The sequence below is a fragment of the Littorina saxatilis genome, linkage group LG4, assembly GCF_037325665.1.
Source record: "Littorina saxatilis isolate snail1 linkage group LG4, US_GU_Lsax_2.0, whole genome shotgun sequence".
NCBI lineage: Eukaryota > Metazoa > Mollusca > Gastropoda > Littorinimorpha > Littorinidae > Littorina > Littorina saxatilis.
Genome location: NC_090248.1, coordinates 57,473,064 through 57,480,006, shown reverse-complemented (window position 1 = coordinate 57,480,006; position 6,943 = coordinate 57,473,064).

The following is a 6,943-nucleotide window of genomic DNA, read 5'->3' as shown; positions in this document are numbered from 1 at the left end:
TTTCCTCGACACACACCCACCCCACACTACACCCCCACCCCCAACCCCCGTAACATGTTGCCAAAGCCCGACATTAGACAGGCTCCTCAAAGTGAACAGCTGTAGACATTGGGAGTTGAGATAAAGTACAGCATCTTGTCTACGCTACTTTGTAACGCAGATATAAACTTCAGTGTTTACCGCTGGTTGAAAAGTGTGACGGCGAAACATGAGGGCCTGAAAGCCTGCTGACTACTTATCGCTCGCCATAAAGAATGGCATTACAGCCACAGAGTTATCCATAACTCAGTGATTATTCCATGGCTTGTGGTGCTCATCCCACTGCTCGGCGTTAATCCTTAACACTACCCGCCATTAGTCGTGTTCGGTTGTTGAAAGGTCTGATAAAGTCTTGGACATAAATCTTAACTTTAAAAGAAACATTAACATTATGATTATTACAACTCTCACAAGAAGCACAGAATAAATAAACGGTAACACACACACACACACACACACACACACACACGCACGCACACACACACACACACACACACACGCACGCGGCACGCATACACACACACACACACACTATTTGGTTGTGATTAATTTGATTTAGTAACTCATAACTCATAACTCATAACATTTTATTGATCCAACAAAGGAAATTAAATTGGTCATCAGCACATATAGGTCATTAATTAATAATTATAAAAGAAGAAGAGAAGAAAATTTATAAAACCCATGATAACAAAAAAATATCTAAAGTAATATATGTACAACTACAATACCCTTTTTACTTGCACACTTGACACACCGACACACCAACACACATGCATACATACCTACATACATACCTACATACATACATACATACATACATACATACATACATACATACATACATACATACATACATTCATACATACATACATACATACATACATGCATTCCATGTTAAAGTTAGGGTTAGTCATGATAACAGTCATCTATATTTATCATGTCGAACGTAACATACATTGTATTCAAAGAAAGAAATAAGCAACAACCAAAACCAACAAACAAAACCCCGAAACAGACAACATTAAAACCATGCAGTTACATGTATGTGATACTTTTTACGTTTTCATGCTCCGACACACACACAGAGGCCTTTCAATATTTATGTCTTCTACTTGTAAAAGTCAACATTCATTTTCACACTGTTGCTATGCTATCTGATGTTGCCATAATCCTATTCATTTATGCTTTTAGTTCGTTTCTCTTCCTTTAAAACAATCAAACCTCGTTTAGTTTTCCCCCCAAGCTGACTGGCAAAATTATAAAATGGATGAATTTAAAATTAATACACTGACAACACCGCTTCAATAAATGAAGCAGTACCCTCTTTGTTCTAAGTGCAAAGAAATGGAGACAGCCATAAAAGCGGCGAGCTTGACTAAACAGCGGGAAATGTCTTGCTGTGAGCCATTACAAAGTCATGAATATGCATGAAGATACCTGCTGACCTGACGGAACTCCTAGATAGGAGAGTGCAACAAAACCGCGGGGGTTGTCGTCTGCTCCGCCTCCGCTACTTTTGATGACGAGCACATTTTGCTGAAGCCAAAAACTCGAGGCGAGCTTTTTTCCTTTTGTTCATTCACTGGGTATATACTTGTATTACTTGACTGCAGAATAAGATGACGAGCACAATTTGCTGGAGCCAAAAACTTGTGGCGAGCTTTTTTCTTTTCGTTCGTTCACTGGGTATACTTGTATTACTTGACTGCAGAATAAGATGACGAGCACAATTTGCTGGAGCCAAAAAACTTGTGGCGAGCTTTTTTCTTTTCGTTCGTTCACTGGGTATATACTTGTATTACTTGACTGCAGAATAAGATGACGAGCACAATTTGCTGGAGCCAAAAAACTTGTGGCGAGCTTTTTTTCTTTTCGTTCGTTCACTGGGTATATACTTGTATTACTTGACTGCAGAATTAAAGGTCCGCCAGCCTGCCATCTCTTCATGGTATTGACAACGAGACGTGCTGCAGTTTTGCTTTATTCTTGTAAAATCGGACATAAAGGCGACACATTTGAAATCCGTTACCACTGGTAGAAAGATGGCCGCCTGGTCTCGGACCAGTCTCTGTCCATCCCCCCGTAAAATGACGAGATGGGTGTTGACATAAGAAATATGCGCCATGAAGCAGATTTGATCGTCAAGTTGAATCGATCGCGATATGAACCCGACATGACAACGAAGCGACGCCATGCGGTTTGTTGTTGGAAGCAGGAAAACGTAATTGTCCGGAACGGAAGCAGAACAAAGGCAACTTTTACTGCTAACAAGCGGCGCATTGTGTGGGATTCAATATTTGAAGGGCTGGGCGCAACCAACGCAGCAAACGGCACGTACAGTGAGTTTGTCTTGGCTGAAGTAGTGCAGTCATCTTTAGCGGATAATGAATCATACATGTATGCAATAACTCTTCAAATCGAGTCCCAATTTCTGAAGAGCGGCGTTCGCTTTGTAAAAAGCGTTTGTGTTCGTGATTTGAAGTGTTTTGTCTTCATTTAAGATTGACAGATGATGTTGTAGATAAAGCACGCGCGAAGTTTCATCACATAGAAACTTGATGCAGGCGAACATGACTGTCTAAGGTACTTTACACACTTCAAATGCGTGCATTAACCCCGTGTGCAAACACACTTATCAGAGAACATGAGCATGCTCACATGACGCTGGTTGACATAGGGATGATATTGGACAATAACATGCAGGCACTTCATGAGGGCATACACTATACACACAGACACAGCGATACAGACACACACAGACACACACAGACACAGAGACACAGAGACACAGACACACACACAGACACACACACACACACACACACACACACACACACACACACACACACACACACATACATTATCATGAGTCGCACAATGCAAAACCGACTACCCTATAAAGCAGGCTTTAACTTGAGTCCATTCATTTGAATACATTATCGATTCTCGGTCGCAGTATCCAACGTCAAGTACTAGTCTCGGAAGCATGGTGTGTGTGTGTGTGTGTGTGTGTGTGTGTGTGTGCGTGCGTGCGTGCGTGTGTGCGTGCGTGCGTGCGTGCGTGTGTGTGTGTGTGTGTGAGTGTGTGTGTGCGTACAGGATGAGGTTTGAAGTCATTTGGATCATACTTCTATCAAGCTCAAAGGGCACTCACCGAAATCCACAATAAAGTTCTCCCCCCTCCCCTCCCCTCCCCCCCCTCCCCCCCTCCCCCCTCTCATCTCTCTCTCTCTCCTATTCCTCCCCGACCCATTTCTGCCCTTTCCGAATAAACACAGAGCGAAAGAGAACATGGTTTAAAACAACATGGGCTACAATAACATCATAAAGTATACAGATATAGCTCAACAGAAGCCAGGCAAGCATTGCTCTATGAGCTCTCAGATCGTCTCAAACACAGGGCATACAACACGACCCTCAGCGCTCACAGATCAAAGCGCCCTCCAAACTTACTGGTCTGACATGCCTCCACTCACCTCACCCCCAATACCCCCGCAGCCCCCCCCCCTCCCCCTCCTTGAGATTAAAACTGAGTGCTTCCAGTCTTACTTACCTATACTATCCTGGTACAGCATACACCACCAGCCACCACCCCCTCCCACGTCCGTAAGATTAAAGAGATAGGTTAAGTGCCTCCCAGGTTATTGGTAGATATGTATGGCTTACCCACCCTCCCCCCTTCCCCTCTCCCTCTCCCTCCCTTCACTTCCAAGCGGTCTCAAACATTCTGTCAATGCCAAGACTTTTAAAGACAGATATTTCTCATTCCTTATACATGGCACATTTCGTTCTCACTTAGCCTGAACATGTTTATATTGTTGATGCCTTATTTGTACCTTTTACACGTTTCAGTAGATAAATGTACCTAATTAATTTCATAACATGACTTATGTAACGATGCTACATTGCTATTACTTGCGACGTAATTGCTTCATTGACTCCTCAGTTTCACGGATTTTTTCTTCCCTCGAAGTTTCACACGTTTTTTGTTGCTTGAAACAGTTTTCATTATACCTTTGACAATAATATGTCATGTTCGTTTGTCTGTATATTTTGTTTGTTTGTTTAGTCTGTTAATCGTTTGCTTGTTTGTCGTTTTGTTTGTATTACTTCTTTAATTGATATTTCAACATTTTTAAAAACGTATTATCATTAGATTAAACCCTCCCATGGGCGAGGGCTGGACGTAAAAAAGCACCTGTTTGCTTATGCCATTACTCTCGTTAATAAAGAATTTGTCATTGTCATTGTCATTGTCATTGTCCTTGTCATTGTCATTGTCATTGTCATTGTCATTGTCCTTGTCCTTGTCCTTGTCATTGTCATTGTCATTGTCATTGTCCTTGTCATTGTCCTTGTCATTGTCATTGTCATTGTCATTGTCCTTGTCATTGTCATTGTCATTGTCATTGTCATTGTCCTTGTCCTTGTCCTTGTCATTGTCATTGTCATTGTCATTGTCATTGTCATTGTCATTGTCCTTGTCATTGTCCTTGTCCTTGTCCTTGTCATTGTCATTGTCATTGTCCTTGTCATTGTCATTGTCATTGTCATTGTCATTGTCCTTGTCCTTGTCCTTGTCATTGTCATTGTCATTGTCCTTAGGATTGCCAGTACCTTTCTCCCCGTGGAAACGAGCGCGGTCACCGTCGCAGATCGTCTGAATCAGTTTACCTAGGACGAGAGAATCCTTCCACTTGGTCACATACCTCGAGTCAATAGCCTGGCTGCTTCCTGTCATGACTTGCATTTTTTTGTTTTTTTGCTGAAATAATTTTGCAGATCGACAACAGGTGACATTTCTGAAATCACATTCAACGAAGAACATCCCCCCCCCCCCCCCCCCCGTGTACCCCGCTACTTGAGATTAAAGCTGAGTGCTTGCTAACATACTTGAGATCAGCGTGTACCCCGCTACTTGAGATTAAAGCTGAGTGCTTGTTAACATACTTGGGATCCAGCGTGTACCCCGCTACTTGAGGTTAAAGCTGAGTGCTTGCTAACATACTTGGGATCCAGCATGTACCCCGCTACTTGAAATTAAAGCTGAGTGCTTGCTAACATACTTGGGATCCAGCGTGTAGCCCGCTACTTGAGATTAAAGCTGAGTGCTTGCTAACATACTTGGGATCCAGCGTGTAGCCCGCTACTTGAGATTAAAGCTGAGTGCTTGCTAACATACTTGAGATCAGCGTGTACCCCGCTACTTGAGATTAAAGCTGAGTGCTTGCTAACATACCTGGGATCCAGCGTGTAGCCCGCTACTTGAGATTAAAGCTGAGTGCTTGCTAACATACTTGGGATCCAGCGTGTACCCCGCTACTAGAGATTAAAGCTGAGTGTTTGTTAACATACTTGGGATCCAGCGTGTAGCCCGCTACTTGAGATTAAAGCTGAGTGCTTGCTAACATACTTGGGATCCAGCGTGTAGCCCGCTACTTGAGATTAAATGCTGAGTGCTTTTTAACATACTTGGGATCCAGCGTGTACCCTGCTACTTGAGATTAAAGCTGAGTGCTTCCTAACATACTTGGGATCCAGCGTGTAGCCTGCTACTTGAGATTAAAGCTGAGTGCTTGCTAACATACTTGGGATCCAGCGTGTACCCCGCTACTTGAGATTAAAGCGGCGGGCTACCGCTGATATTCTGTGCTTACACTTTCTCATAATCCTTTCTACATTAGCCCTATCTCTGATAATGACAACCCCTCCTTCCCCCTTCCAACCCCTTGTCACCCTCCTCCAATCGCTTCCGCCCTATTGCGAGTGCTCGCGCTTTTCCCGTTGTGTCTAAATACATAGAGGGCTGAACGCGTTTACCTTTACATCTTTTGTAAACTTGTTTTCTTGTCTTCCATTTGGCTTTTTTGCGGCTGCGCGAGGGGCGTGGCTGGACGCAGAAAAAGGTAGCACAAGAAAGACCTTCACAAAGTCTCTCTGCTATCAACAGGACAATGCAGCAAAGAACGCAAGAGTTCAAAGTTGTCCTTTGTACATTTCCCTTATTCCTCCCCCTCCCCCCCCCCCCCATTTTCTCTTCCTTTTTTCCCCCTTTTTTTTCAATTTCTACAGAATGTGTGCACTTATGAGTTTACACCGAGAGAACTTCATCTGTCTTGTTCACGGGGAGGGCAAAGATGGGGGTTGTTCAAGTAAAGACATAAGAAGAAGAAAGAATACAAGACAGAAAACTGACCTCCGTCCCCTCAGGAAGAATCTAACTGCACTTCTACACGCTCTTTGATCAGCTAAGTTCTGCAGAGATTTGAAAACTACAATCACGCCAAAAATGTTTGACAACGGCCAACAACAACGAGCACAGATTTTTCAAAAATCCAGAACTGACAAAAATAGCGTTTCCTTTCAACGTGTAAACACGGCTTTTCAGCGCTCCAATGAAATTAGCTGGCAATCTCTTTCACGGCACATAAGGCAAAAATGTTAAAAGGGTTGAACGCTCAGAAAAACAATCTTATTTCCACACTCGGCTTGTGTATTTGTTGGCTGGCTTATTAAACATTATTTGTGAAGGTTTTGTCAACTGAGAATGAAGACATTCCCTAATCACAACAGCAGCAATCAAATAAAATCGTTCGCGGTAATAACGTTATGATCAAACGAACGCAAGACGCGTGAACAAATCTGACGATAGAGTCGATATTCAAGCATTTTCCAAAGGGGATGACCAAGAACTTTATGACGCAACAATGAACAAAATCTCTCGTTCTTCATCCGTCTCTCTATGGGTCTGACAGATTTTATGATAACACATGCCTCACTATGCTCAGGCTTTCATCTCAATTAATCAGTAAATGAATCAATCAATAGATCAATCAATCGATTAAGGCAATCACTGTGCATGTTTTTGTGTGTGTTATGGGAGGGGGGGGGGGGGGGGGGG